Genomic DNA, 13,460 nt, shown 5'->3' with positions numbered 1-13,460 from the left:
GCCAACTATGAATAACCAGGAATACGAAAAGAAAATCTAATGAATAATATTCATCAGCCCATGGAATAAAAAAGAAGGAGATTTTGGAAAACCACATGTAGGAGACAGGGAAGCAGATTATACTTTCCAGCTTTCACTCCACAACTACATACTTTATGGATATCATATAGTAAGGAGGAATGGTGAAAACAATTTCTTTTCGGGTTGCATAGGTAAGTTTCACAGACCCACTGGGATTAGCAGTCGCCCTCCACCCTTGGTCTCAAGGAACATGGCATGTCATTAGGTTCAAAAGCCATTTGAAAGGAGAAACATGTAAAGCATTTGTAACCTTACTTACCAAAAGAAAGTAACAAAAATACCTTAGCACAGATTTACTTATGTGACAAGAGTTTTATGTATCAGGAAAAAAACAATGGTAGAAGCTTTCGGAAGGGACCAAAAAAGTAAGGAGAAAGAGAGCATACAAGCATATCTTCTGAAAGAACCGTTTCCATTAATGGAAAATGGTACAGGCCTCCTTTCCTGACTCAAAGATAGGATCTCTTGCATCCTTTCAGGCCAGTCTGAATTTAACCTCCGAGCAAAATCTTCAACCTCCCTGAACAACGATTTAAGAAAATATGTAACAGCAGCAAGAACAAGTTTTGTCTCTATAAAGTGCGTATTTACATGCAGAACCATGGTGGAGGACGCAACTTGAAATTTCGATTTACATCCTTATCAGAAAATAAAAAATACTGACTAGAGAGAAAAGATTTGCAGAACCAGAAGAGAGGGAGGGTGGAACCATGTTTCACAACAGATGCTTAATGGTGATGACCAGAATGAGAGTTCTTTTTCTTTATAAACATAAACAAATATATATTTAAAATGTCCAAACAACTATTACACAGAAAATCAAAAACCAACATCTTTCAGAGCCACCATAAAGAGCTAGCAAAGGCAAAACATTGTCCCCAATGTTTACTCATTTCTATCACAGACCAACCTTTTTACGCAACTTTTGTCATCTTCTTAGCTGGGTGAGGAGTGGATTTGAACATGGGACAGTTTAAAAAAGAAGTGGAGAAATACCACTACACTAATAGCTATTTAGTTTATAAGCAAACTCTTCAACGTTGAAAAACATATCACAATTTGAAATTCTTTTGCAGGTATCAAATTTCATCTTCTAATTGCATATCTTCAATTTCAGAACTGCGTTCATAAAAAATAAAAATAGAAATAAATAAATAAAAAAGCAACGAAGTTGCACCATAATGAGATCCACCATTCTGTTTCCTTAAGCTTTTCATACTAAAGTCATCATCGACAAAGTTATTACCGCTCAGTTCAATTCCGTACTTTTTCTTCCACATGTTGCTCGACGTGATATATATATATATATATTTTTTTTTTTTTCATCCACTAAAATTAAAAAAAGATAAGATTATATTGCAAATCATGTAATAACCCAAAATACTTGCAGACAAACCTATCAGTTTTTTCCTTCGATGCGGGATCAATCTCATCATCAATATCACCATCATCAAACCCAATCATATCCTTCACCCTATCATCCTTTAGATCTTGTAGCTTTAATGTCAAACTAGAACTAGGCATAAATTTGTTGAGTTCATCACTGGACAAGCAAAGTTAAGATTTCTCGACACCTACAACATTTGGGCGAAAAGAAAAATTAGCTACCTAACAACTCAAGCGGAAATTATAAGTTCAAGACCGAATTAGTGATTCAAACCTCATGGATCTCATTGGCCTCATATAGACACGTGCTTTTCTGCTGATCCTTTCTCCTGCGATTCTTCTTTTTGTTCTTGGAAGTTTTAATCCCTTTGGAATCTGTGAAACATAATTTCCTTACCTCCAATGAGGCCTTCAAAAGGAAATAAAGTAAAAATAGACGACTAAGATGATAATTATGGCAGATTAAGCCATAAAACCTCCATCGAAGAACAATGAATATCAGAGTAGAGAGAAAGCGATATCTTGTAAATGTTGTTGTATTTACTGAATGAGTACAATTGCTTACATTTTCAGTATATATACCTAACCAAACAAAACTTACAGCTGTCAAAACTTAATAACTAAGTTAGCTAAACACTTTAACCACCTAGCTAACTTATACAAAACTATGACTAAAATACCCATGCACATATACTCGGTTAATACTCCCCCTCAATCTCAACTGGGATATCCCAGTCTGAGATTGGTACAATGATGAATAAACAAAGGACTATGTAAACCTTTGGTCAAGACATCAGCAACCTGAGCTTCTGTAGGAATATATTGAACCTCTAGATCTCCCTTTTGGACCCTTTCTCGAACAAAATGGAAGTCAGTATCCAAGTGTTTAATCCGAGTATGAAAAACTGGATTAGAACATAAGGCTAACGTTGAAAGATTATCACAATGTAACACCGGTGCAGATGGAAGAAAAACATGAAGATCTTTGAGAACTGATCTAACCCAAGCTACATCTGCAGCAGCATTAGCTAATGCCTTATACTCTGCCTCAGTAGAACTGCGCGACACACTTCCTTGTTTCTTGGACTGCCATGATACAGGATTGGAACCAATAAAGACAATGTATCCTGTGGTGGACCTTCTGGTATTTATATCAGCAGCCCAGTCTGCATCACTATAAGCAAGGAGTTCCATATTGCCCTTAGCAGAATAAGTCAATCCACACTGCAATGTACCTTTAAGATATCGAAGAATCCTTTTAATCAAACAAAAATGTTCTTCAGTAGGAGTTGTCATAAATTGGCATGCATAATTGACTGCATAGGCAATATCAGGCCTAGTGAAGGTCAGATACTGTAAAGCACCAACCATACTTAATCCATACAAGAAGGGCAAAGGAAAATTTTATCAAGGGAATAGGTATCCTCATTCTAATTCTCGACAGCAGTTTCACACTACTTTTCCTAATTCGCATCCTGGTGTTCTTGGCCCTTCACCACAGTATTTTGGTTCTCATACCCCACCACAGGTTTCTTGTCAACTGTGTAATACATTTGGTCACACGACTCCGTTCTGTAACTCCAAACCAACAGATAGGCAAGGTTGTAACATCTGTGGTAAAGCAAATCACACTACTTGGTATTGCTTCTTCAATGACAAAGGTCCTAACTTCGGTGATCCCCATCATTATACAGCTGTTTTTCCTGATGTTGTGGCTGGTACATCTTCAGTTTCTGTTCATGATGTGAATGATCCTGTGATTCATAATGATGTCATTAATGTGCCTTCTGAGCATAATATGATTACAAGGTTAAAAAGTGGAGCTTTGCAAAGGAAAGATTATTCTAGTTATTGTGCCTCTGTATCCATGACTCCGGGTTCTTCTTTATCATCTGATGATGATATTATGTTTAGTGGTTTTACTGCTGTATTGGATATTCATGAGGCTTCAGAACCAACTCATTACAAGCAAGCTGTTACCTCTGTGCAATGGAGAAATGCAATGAAGGAAGAATTTGAAGCTTTGCAGAAACAAGGTACTTGGGAATTAGTACCAGTTCCACCAAACAGAAATGTTATAGGCAGCAAGTGGGTGTACAATGTTTCATAAACACCTCTTCTTGTAATTCCCCATGAAGAAAGGCATTCTTCACATCTAATTGCCTTAAATCCCATTTGTTCATTGCTGCAAGTGATAAGACTAGCCTTACTGTTGTGTGTCTGACCACTGGATGAATACAATTGCTTACCTCAACAATGAATATCAGAGTAGAGAGAAAGCGATATCTTGTAAATGTTGTTGTATTTACTTAATGAATACAATTGCTTACATTTTCAGTATATATACCTAACCAAACAAAACTTACAGCTGTCAAAACTTAATAACTAAGTTAGCTAAACACTTTAACCACCTAGCTAACTTATACAAAACTATGACTAAAATACCCATGCACATATACTCGGTTAATATAAGACACTACACTTCAAATCCCATTTAAAGGAATCTTAAGTACTCCCAAGTACAGTATAATGTGGGCTAATGCAATCCTGAAAAAATTAGTATCAAGTGTGCGTTGTGCAATTTGCTCGTTGGAACTACAAGCTACTAAATGATAAATCCAATTTCTCAATTAACAATAACTATGCAGTCAAGGAATAAGAGAGCAATTACTCAGGTATACCTCCAATTTCTCCATTAATGAATGACAAGAGATCATCAACTGAACGTTCATCGTTTTGCTCTTCTTCGAGCTCGGCATTCTGAAAAGCATGGAAGGTTCAATAATGACTACCAATAAGAAGGATATATTATTTAGCATAGTATAAAAGCCAGAAAACGTATTATGTAAATACATTTTGAATTCAGATTCATCAAATACCAAAATCACCTTCAATTTCTCTCTTTCCTGAAGCTCCCTCCTCTTTCTTGCATATAATCGATTCAAAAGCCGGATGTGTGGATCGTCAGTTGAATTTTTCAAAGGGTCCAACTTCTCTTCCTGGATGATTTCTAAGTGGTGTTGAAAACAACAAAGAAACACCAAGTTTTTGCTAAGCATACACAGATATCTCAAGCATCGGAGACCTCTGTAAGATCATCAGGGAGATGAAATATTTCACGTATCTCCTTACGTGTTTTCCCTTCAATTATTTGTGCAAGAGCACGACTAGTAAGATCCACCAATGGTTTTAATTGGAGGCTGTCAGCAGCTGTAGTCAACTCACAGAGCAACTTTGTGTTCATTCGGATGTATTTTTCATCAGATAAGCTAAGCAAGAATGATGGCAGTGGACCTGCAAGTGAGGAACAATATAGAAGAATTGTGGGAAGTCTGTTATACCTTACTGCCACTTGGTCAGATATAATGTATGTTGCTATTCTCCTTGCTAGGTTTATGCACAGTCCTACAAACAAGCATTTTGGTACTGCCAAAAGAGTGCTAAGGTATATCAAGGGCACTTTAGATTATGGCTTGGAGTATGAGAAGGGTAAGAGTGCAATGCTAATCAGATTTTGTGACAATGATTAGGGAGGATCTGTTGATGATGGTAAAAGCACTTCTGGTTATGCTTTCTCTTTTGGCAGTGGAGTATTTTCATGGGCCTCTGTGAAACAAAACTATGTAGCTCTTTCCACAGCAGAGGCAGAGTACATTAGTGTCTCTGAAGCCACTGCACAGGCCATTTGGCTCAGATTCGTACTTGAAGATTTTGGGGAGTTACAAACTGAAGCAACACCATTGCAATGTGACAACACAACTGCAATTGCCATCACTAAAAATCATGTGTTCCACTAGAAAATGAAGCATATTGACAGGAGATACCATTTCATCAAAGATGCATTGCAAGAAGGGATAGTTAACTTAGTGTACTGTCCAACAAATGAGCAAGTGGCAGATATATTCACTAAGGCTCTAACCAATGATCGGTTCAACTATCTCAAAGACATGCTTGGTGTGAAATCAGTTCAAAACTTAAAGAGGAGTGTTGAATTGTAAGCTGTGAGTTGATAGTATTAGAATAAGTTTTGATTTCAAATGGTGTATCCACTTGTGTCAAAGATTGCCAAGTGTAAAATTATGGCATATAAAGCCATAAGTGCCATGTGTCTTTTGATCCTAATTATTAGCTAAATGAGTGGCTGTGATCAAGTTTTAGTGAGAGAATGATCCAGCAATTCCCTAACAGTAATATTCCCTCCCCACAACTTGTGTGAGAGAGAGATGTGTGCAAGCATCAATGAAAAAAAAGTGAATCACTCCTCTGTGACTTGCAGAGTGAGAGAGAAGCAGTTGCCATTTTCCATTTCTCTCTGTGCATTCTTCCTTCTCTGAATCCATCTAATTGGAATTTCAATTCATGCTAACAATGCCCGCACTTCCATCTGCAACCGTAAGCCTCCTCCTTACTTGTCATGGTTGTAGAGGATAGCAAATATTTACCAAGTTGTAACTATAAGATGATTTCTAAAGAGTCAACTGATATAAGTTAGAATTTAGTTCCAAAAACAAAGTCCGTTTTCTTAGATCCTCTATGCTCCAAAGTTGCTGGATTATACCACTGGTACAAAAGGGGTCATAAACGACAGTTTTTAACTGTCTGTCTGGTACCAATTACTCAAACTTTGATGATAAAAGTCATAAGCACAATTGTGACTGAGATTAATTACCATGAGACCTTATAATATAGAGAAATTTTTCATTGTGACTGAAACACGAACGGTACATGTGCATTTAGTGAAAGTATAAACACTACTATGTATACTGGGCCTAATTTTCACGACACTAAGCTCATTTAAGCATCTTTTTTCTAATATATATATACACACACACTATGTTATGAATCAACAAAAGCAATTAAATGCCTTGAAATTTGCATTTTATATTCTTGGCTGACCGCAAAGCATTCTAATGGGGATATAAAATATTCAACTTTGCCGAAAGATATAAATAATAATGTAAATTTACATATTTTGGAAGTGGGCAGTGCCAATCAAGGAGGGTACAATAAGTGGAATATACATTGACATATCTCCCATTCAAGTAGAAGTAACACTATCTATTCTAAAATTGATGAAGGATTTAACTGTAGCTTAGATACAGCCAAATTTTTGCCCCTTGATTTTTCTTTATTTGCACACTGCTGCCACCAACTCTGTGTTGGGCTGGGGTAATTACTAAAAAGTTTGGAGGGTAATATTGTCCGTAAGTTTGGGTGCACTAGGCCTGATTCGGGCCTATTTTGGGTTGCTGGTTTTGGGCCAAGTGTGAGCTTCGGAAGTGGGTTGTCCAATGTGTTGGGCTGGGTTGCACCGAAAGAGTCGAAATGACTCTTTTACCCACTTCAATCCAGATCCAACGGACAGTATCTGGAGGCACTTTTGTCATTCTGCATTTAGGGGTTGTTGATGTCGATGTCGTCAGAGGCATGTTCACAGAGGGGTTGATCGGTTTGCACGTAGAGAGAGGGTTGACGGGAGGGGTTCCAGGTGGACGGAGTGGGATGTGGGTGCGGGATTACAGGGAGAGAAGGTGAGAGCGTGGGTGCGGTCGTGATCGATTTGGGGGGAAGGTTCTGGGAGAGGGACGCGTGTTTGCTGCAGAGAGAGGGGGGTGGTGTGGTTGCCCCGCCGCCCGGGGGGGGGGGGGGGGGAGGGGTGGGGATTGAGGGGAAGGCAATAGAGAGAGGTGTAGGGTTGGTTATTTCCACACCAAAAATCGTCATCCTCTTTTTCAGTAAGTAGAATTAGTACTAGCTGAACAGAGTTCCTCTCTGCAACTCCTCCATTACTGCATTTGAATTTTCGACAATGGTGAGTAATTCAAACTCTTTTTTTGTTCGATCGTGTTTATTTAATTTAATTTGAATGCTTTCGGATTTTGTTTTTGGTGTATGGGTTATGAATTTCCATGTTTTCGGTACTTTTATGCAGCTGATTGCTTTCCTCGCTTTTTATCCTTACCGTTTGGTTCAAAGAATGAAAACACGCATTGACCTGAGAAATCTTAAGAGTTGTTTACAAATTAGTAATTAACTTTGCAGTGTGGATGGCTCTTGATTGTTATGGTTTTCTCTTGCCTAATAATCAGGTGAACAAAATGGTTTATGTGGATTTACGTGTTGGTGATGTCATCCGTTTTGGGCTGTGAGTATCTTCTTATCTTAACTCTCACCCTGCAACGTGATTGACGATCTCTTCGATCTCTGTTTCGTTATCTCTTCAATCCCTGCTTTGCGACCTCCGTTGTTCACCCTGCCTTCTCATCTCCGTTGGTATTTTCACCAACCAATGAAGTGCCCGGAGTTTGGACATGAAATGCCCAGGAAACAGCCCAATGCAAGGTAACGTTTCTTTTTTAACTTTTCTGGGTGAAATGTCAATGTGGGTTTGACCTAATTACTGCAATTGATAAATTATTGGTTTTGGTTGATGGTTTACCTTGCGCTGGGTTTTAGTTGATGGGTTTTGCTTGCATTTGGTTTTGGTTGATGGCAGGTATATTTGATCTCCGTTGCACACCTCGCCTTCTCATCGCCGTCACACACCTTACCAGAACTTGAATCAATGGTAACGTATAAATTGTATGGATTTTGCGCCTATTTTAATCTTCGTTAACGAAATTAGCGTTTAAGTTGAATAATTCATACTCTTTTGATATTGGAAATTAGGCTCTGATTTCTCAGTCCCATGCTTCTTTGCTGTATAAGATGAGTTTGTGTTATATTACTCAGAAACGGGATTTTTTTTTTTTTTTTGTTCAGTAAGAGAGTGAAAATCCCTAGCCTTAAGTTTTTCAGGTATTTGGGCGGCAATAATAATTTGTTTTTGCTTCTTTATATGTGTGTCTGTCTCCAAATATGAGGATCTCTTAATTTGCTTATGAAGCTTTTGTAATTTGTAATATAATGATCTCTTAATTTGCTTTTGCATATCTTCTTTGCTTCCTCTGCTAGCTCTATATGTGATTCTATCTCCAAATAATTATTCCATATTTCCTATTTTTATAGGAACCAAATCATTGAATACACATGGAAAATTAAAAGGATTTTAGTTTTTGGATTGGTTTAAATTTTTTATTGTTATTGGTTGTTTGCTATCAAATATTTGATGGGAAGTTTGAAATGGAGAACTTGGTTGATTGGGACAGAGAGAATCCGACAGCTGCAGACTCTGATTTACTGGCTTTAAATGGAGAAGTTATTTCTCGGTTCGCTTCCGCAACGTAAACCAACTTCTCAGTTCAGTTCTCAGATATGAGGTTTCTCAGCTACCTCTTTTCTATAATGAAACATTTGAATAGTACTCGCGGGGATATCCAATTAATTAGGTCAGTTTTTGTTTAATTGGGATTCTTAAATTTGATGTTAGGGATTTTAATTTGATTGGGTTTTGCATTGCATTGTACACAGTTTCGGGTATCTTTAGCAAAATAGGATCTTTTTTTGGGGATTCTAGAAGTTTAGTTGAACGCTAATATTAAATTTCTAACCCCTGTGGTGCCTCTCTCTATTTGAGTTTGAGTTGGGGATGGTGGACAATGAGCAATTCGGAGATTTATCGCAGTGCAATTTGTCATTTCCATGGACCACCTGTAATACTGGCTTACATTTTTCTTCTTTTTTCTTTTTCTATAGTAATATTATTGTTTATTTCCAAGATCTGAGTTTGTCATTCAGAAGAGATGCTTCATTCAGAAAATTGAAATTTCCCAAATCTTTGTTAATAGTTGTATCCCTTGCAGAAGGATTTAATTTTCTTGGATATCTACTTTTGAGCTTTAAGTTTTCCATGTATGCAGCATTACTAGACCAAAAAAAGCGCAGTGTCGTGGAGTAATTAGGACTGTTTCTGTTCCTTTTTTTATTTTTTATGTTGAATTGACAAGTGGTTTTAAAAAATGGATTATTTTTTTACTGGGTTTAGTTTCTGTGTTTGGTTTGAGAGTAAATTCAGAGAGCTAAAAGGCAGTAAAGTTTGAATTTTTATGTTTAATGTTGTTTTGGGTTTGGATTAATTTTTTTTATTTGATATGAGAAATTGAGTGATAGGGAATTCGAACTTTTCTCCCTTTTGAATAGCGTATAACTCTTTTCTCATTTTCTGTTTGGTTTCCGAGAAAAGCGAGGGAAAAAAGGATAGAAGATTAACGAATTCACTGAATTGAGTGGTTTAAGTCCATTTATGATTGAAGTTATTCCCTTTGCTTTCATTCCTGTTTTTGTTCTTTTGGGCTTCGAGCACGTTGAGGATGGTAAAATCAATTATTTTGATTTTGGAAGTCTACTTTGTTTTTCAGCTTTAGCACTTGGGAGAAGTGAAAATATGATTTCGTGTATGGTGCTTGTATTTGTCTGTCATTTGAAAGGAATTCAGAGAGAGAGAGAGAGAAAGGAGAGGGTAGGTTTGTTGTCAGTGAGATTGAAGGATGGTCTGATGTATCCTTGCAGGTGAACTACGTGCTCGCGCACCCTCATCCAGTGGAACCTGTAACTGATAGCTGCAGGTTTTAACTAATTCTCACTAAACTGGAGCGTATCTTTATTGGACTCATGTTGAAACATCATGCGCGTACATTACTCTCAATAAGATTCCTTTACATTAAGTTTATTGAGCAGTATAATCTTATTTAAGTTTTAATTGTGCATTTGGATTTGTATCGAGGTGGACTGAATGTTATTTGTTTTGCAGATATTTTGTTCTACGTGTAGAGGGGAACATTGGAAACTCTAATGATTTAGTGAATCCTATTATCCTATCGTTGGAACAATTCAAAGAGTGTTTTAGCCTGTATTTCCTTCCGTTATTGGCTCCTAAGGTAGATTTTTCCCCTTACCCAGTTTACTGTTGTGCATTTAACCTATGATCAATCATACATAGGAGATATTGGGTGAAAAATTGTAAAAGGATGGTTTGAGAATCATCTGGAGAATACCTCTTTAATTCCCACTTTCTCCTTAAGAGTTGTAGTTCTTGGCAGTGTGATAGTGAGATATTTTTAAATTCGTTCCAATTATAGTAAAAGGTAACATACTTTTCCTCCCGTGGTTCACCTATCCCTTAGTTATTTAAATTCTCATCAGCTCGGTTCACCCATCTCTTTGTTATTTAAGTACTTATCAGCTCGGTTCCCTCATCTCTTGGTCATTTAAATTCTTTAGATATGCCTGTATTGATTTGTGATTTTGTTGGATTTACTCTGGGGAAATGTGTGTTATTTGCGTTGGTGCATTTTAGGGTGTGACTCCGTTCGTACCATCTTTGTAGTGCATCTTTCTGTGCAAATTATTTATGCATGTTGTGGACAAAGGTTTCAAAACCCGCAACGAAGCAATGGTAATTTTTCTAGTTTATCTCTAGAAATGTGAAATGTTATGTAAATGTGGTATTTACATTCCAAGATTTTGCATCTCTCCAGTGAAGATAATTCAAATTTAAACTTTGACTGACGAGTTTGGTATATTATTTATTCCACTTAATGTAAAATATATACATGTATAAAAAAGAAAAAGGGAAATTTTATTTGAACCCAAACAACCTCACTTTACATCCAACCTAAATCTTCATTGTGAATTGTCTTCTTAGCCCTATTGTCTAGTTACCATCAAGTACAAGATGAAATTAACACAAAAATCAAAATTTATCAATAAACCATCTCCAATAGTCAAACCTTTATCATCATGCAATAATTTTTTTACGTTTTGTTTTGACTAAAACCCTAAGACGTTGTCAAAGAGAGAAATAAGCTCTTTTTGACGGATGGATGATAATTTGGAAGTTTTAAATCCTTCAAATAAAATATGAATCCATTTATGTTAATTTTTTATTTGATTTCAATTCATTTTGTTTAGGCTTTAGTAGCAGTTGTATACTGCCTGCAAATAGGCTTGAAGACAATAAAGGTGGATGATGTATTTCTTGGTATTTTGTTTCTCTGCCACCACATGTTCTAGGTTTCAAGGATCCATATATATGGCTAATCATCTTTTTTAGTGATAGTGTCCCGATAAATATATGTCAGAACCAAACCTTTTTTTTGTTAAGAGGAAATATCCATCACTCGAGCAGAAAATTGAAATCAAGAATTATTGAAATTAATAATTGAACTGGATAATTATACTTGGTAAAACCTCGTCGAAACAATAAACTTGCCCGGAGCACCAGGTGCGAAAGAAACCCACACGATACCTAAACTTCTACAAATTAAAAAATATTTTGAATACCTTAATGCTTGGGTTGGTTCGGTGAAGAAAAAGAGCAATGAGAAATATGCAGCAAAAGAAGGATTAAGCGCCAGACAAATATGTAAGATATATTGTTCTCATTACGTCTTGAATGAGTTGTAGAATACTCATTTTGTGTTTTTATTTTCTCAACATGTGTAAAGATAAACTTACATACTGAATTGGGTTTGTGAGGATTGTTTAGGTAGTAAATTTGAATTAAAAGAGATATTGATGATTTAATTAAAATTAATATGGATGTAGAGAGTAAATTTACTGTAGAAATAAGTTATATAGATTCAAATGAAATTTCTCAACAACCCCCCAAAACCAAACCCGGGGACCTCCCCCACCCCACCGGAAAAAGAGATGTCGGTCTCGTGGAAAAGAGCGTATTAAACCCCACGCACTCCCACGCATTGATTCTTCATTCCTCCTATACCAATTTTTCACAAGTCTTGTCAGCCGTTAATCTCTCCACTTTAAAGAAATTCCTATTTTTTACATAAAAAAAAGAAACATATAACAACAAAAGCGGTTTTGATTTTTGACTTTTGACTTTTAGAAAGTTGCACATGAAATATTCCTGCCAAAGGACAAAGTCAATACATTTCAATTGGCTTGGTGAAAATTTTAATTTTGTTCGTCATTTATTTTCTCAGTTTGTATTCTTCATTCTTTAATTGTCTCTTCTTTGCAAGTTGTGACGATTCCAATGCTAGAAGAAAAGAAGACTTTGGAACAAACTATCCCTTCTAATAGTGTATCATTTTATTCTTTTCAATAATTTTATGGGTTGAGAGAGACTCCATGAAATGTGGAAATGATGATGGAAAGAAGAAGAAAACTAGGAAATGGACATTAATGCAGCGTCTAAATAGAAATGTAAAAATAGAACCAGGAAATGAACAATCAAAATGCCAAAAAAAAAAAAAAAAAAAAAAAAAATCCAGGAAACAAATACTACGACGTAGTTTCTAAATCAAAATGTAAACAAAAGAAAAATAGAATAAGGAAACGGACAAAAAAAAAAAACCCAGGAAACAGACACTACGTTGTAGTTTCTAAATCAAAATGTAAAACAAACAAATAAATAAAAAATGAAACATACATTGCGTTGTAGTTTTTGAATAAAAAATAATAAAATTGAAACAGAATAAAGCATAGAAGGCGTGAGTGATAAAAAAAAAGGGAAACATGAAACGAACACTGCAATGCAGCGTCTGAATTCAAGTGTAAAAAACAGAATCAGGAAACAGACACTGCGTTGCAGTATCTTATCCTTTTTGACCTATTCCAAAATATGAAAAATATGAGAAAGGGGATGTCAATTGAAGTGTGTGCCAACTGTAATGGCAGATTTTATCATTTTTGTTTATTTTAAATGCATTTAAGTGTCACAATATATGATTGACATATTTATAATTAACATAAATATTGTTGATCTATTGTCAATATGGTAACTTTGTATTGATTTTATACAAAATCACCCTTAATATAATATATATACGGTCTTGGTAGAATTATTATAAAGTAATTATATTTTATCAAAACCTAGCGGGTGGGCATAATTCAATATTATATAAATACATAATTATTTCAAAGGAAAAATACTACAGAGACTCTCTCAAAAGTATGACTCTCTATAATCACTCCGTCACCTCATGTTTTTTACACAATTCATGACAATATTACAAAATATTGTGCAAAATGCATGAGGTAATGGAGAGTCTATGCACTTTGAGAGTCTCTTAGCATTTCTCATTTCAAAA

The 13,460-nt window shown here is 35.9% G+C and overlaps 1 long non-coding RNA gene and 1 pseudogene across 2 annotated transcripts; one reads left to right on the top strand and one right to left on the bottom strand.

The window, feature by feature from the left end:
• Window positions 1-236: 236 nt before the first annotated feature.
• Window positions 237-5,239, bottom strand: LOC137719806 (SKP1-like protein 21; annotated as a pseudogene).
• A 1,908-nt stretch (window positions 5,240-7,147) lies between these two features.
• On the top strand, window positions 7,148-9,754 carry LOC137721311 (uncharacterized). Of its 2 annotated transcripts, XR_011066628.1 has the most exons (4): window positions 7,148-7,279; window positions 7,557-7,809; window positions 7,964-8,035; window positions 8,616-9,754. It is a non-coding gene; the product is annotated as an uncharacterized lncRNA (long non-coding RNA). The 2 variants fall into 2 exon arrangements; XR_011066627.1 differs by lacking the exon at window positions 8,616-9,754 and having other exon boundaries at window positions 7,964-8,424.
• Window positions 9,755-13,460: the final 3,706 nt, after the last annotated feature.

The sequence above is a fragment of the Pyrus communis genome, chromosome 16 (genome assembly GCF_963583255.1).
Source record: "Pyrus communis chromosome 16, drPyrComm1.1, whole genome shotgun sequence".
Lineage (NCBI taxonomy): Eukaryota > Viridiplantae > Streptophyta > Magnoliopsida > Rosales > Rosaceae > Pyrus > Pyrus communis.
This window is presented reverse-complemented; position numbering and strand designations above follow the sequence as displayed.